The sequence below is a fragment of the Archocentrus centrarchus genome, unplaced genomic scaffold, assembly GCF_007364275.1.
Source record: "Archocentrus centrarchus isolate MPI-CPG fArcCen1 unplaced genomic scaffold, fArcCen1 scaffold_36_ctg1, whole genome shotgun sequence".
Lineage (NCBI taxonomy): Eukaryota > Metazoa > Chordata > Actinopteri > Cichliformes > Cichlidae > Archocentrus > Archocentrus centrarchus.
In genome coordinates, this window is record NW_022060263.1 from 2,326,407 (window position 1) to 2,328,388 (window position 1,982).

A 1,982-nucleotide genomic window follows, 5' to 3' on the forward strand; every position below is an offset into this window, starting at 1 on the left:
TTTTTTCTACTACTTAATACCACATGCCTCATTCATACAAGCACTTCTTTCTACGGCTAAATGCTTTGTATCTAACATGGTAACACATTCATACTCTGGTTGTTGCATCAGAGAGCAATTTGGGGTTCAGTATATTGCCCAAGGATACTTTGGAATGCAGACTGGAACAGCCAGGGATTGAATCACCAACCTTCCAATTGGGAGGTGATCTGTTCTACCTCTTGAGCTTACAGCACCTGGTATTCCCAGGCGGTCTCCAATCAAGGTACTAACCAGGCCAAACCCTGCTTAGCTTACGAGATCAGATGAAATTGGACACATTCGGGGAGGTATGGCTGTATGCCCTCAGCCTTACTATAAAGTAGATAAGGTACAGTACAGGGACCTCAGGCCTAAAGTTTTATCTTCAGTATATGGGTCAAACAGAGTATATTACTCCAGTGTGGAGCATTCCAGTGTACATGTGACTAAAAAAACTCTCAAAAAAACTCCAACAATAGGATGAATCGGAGTGTCTGTAATATACATCATCATGGAGCTGCTAACTAAAAGGTAGTCTAAGCGAGAATGTGAGTGATGTACTGGTAAAAAAAAAAGTATAATCCCTCAGAGTGGGGTGATGTGAATGTCAAGCACTGCAAAGACCAAAATCTTTCATGTACTGTTTAAGAAAGTCTGCAGACTACCAGTTCCTTTGACTCACTGCTGTACTGAGCGTGTCAATGTCTGGATTAAATACCAGGTTGAAGTCTCCTCCTATTATAAGTGTGGAGTCAGGGTGTGACATTAACTGCTGTGGCAGGCAGGTTTAGGACCCTAAAGCAGGACTCAAGAGACGGGGTTAAAACTCAAAAATCTCAGCTTTATTGCTGGAAGACTCAGAGCAAAAACAAAGTTGGGCAGCAGAACCGACTACTAAACTCTAGAAAGAGAACATGGACAGGAAAGCACACAGCAGGGGATCACCAATGATGATGTTGCAACAAAGGACACAGGAAAACTGAGACAATATATACACACCTGTGAGGAGACTCGCCCTATCTCTAAGGGACAGGCACTCTTTGGCGGAAGCTCATTTCTGCCGCTTGTTTTCACGATCTCATTCTTTCGGTCACTATCCAGAACACATGACCATAGATGAGGGTAGGGACGTAGACTGACTGGTAAATCGACAGCTTCGCTTTCATGCTCAGCTCCCTCTTCACCACAACAGACCGGTGCAGCGTCCGCATCATTGATCCGATCCATCTATCAGTCACCTGCTCCCTTCTCCCATCACTCATGAACAAGACCCAGAGATTCTTAAACTGGTCCCTGAGCCGGAGTGGAGTGAAGAGAAACTGTATTTAAGAAAATTCCTGTCATTATGATTATTAAGTAATTATTCATTTTAATTATGATTTATAGACCAATGATCATGCAAGCATAAGAATGACACTGTTTGGAACTCAAATCAAAGCTCAAAGACACTCAATCTGTTTTTGCTGCATTGATTACTCTTCTCTATGCTGACCCACAGAAGATGACATAACAACACATTAGAAAAATAAGTTGTTCTAATTAATAATTCTGGGATGAACAATAAATTGGCTTTGAACTTAAGTGAGACACTTTACCCGAAGTCAAACTTTTTGTTGTACAGTCAAAGGCTTTCATTTGGTGATAGCAGAATTAACTGTGCCTGTATTTGTGAACCACTGTGTTGCTGCAGAGGCAAAGATACTGACAATAACAAAAACACAAAAAACAAAAGAACACTAAGAAAAGAAAAACAAAATAAGGTAAAAATAAGATTTCCAAGTGGATTGATTGACTGGAGAGTTTAACTACTCAGCATAACAATATAACAAAATAACAATGTAACAAAATTTTTTGTATATTATCTCCCCTTTCCTACATGAGGAAATGGAGGAGAATGTGATTTAGATGTGTGAAAGATTCGAGTGTGGGTAAGGGCAACAGTGAGGGTGACACTGATGCGG

General features: G+C 40.8%; 1 pseudogene; it reads right to left on the bottom strand.

The window, feature by feature from the left end:
• Window positions 1–224: 224 nt before the first annotated feature.
• On the bottom strand, window positions 225–343 carry LOC115776728 (uncharacterized; annotated as a pseudogene).
• Between the last annotated feature and the right edge of the window lie 1,639 nt (window positions 344–1,982).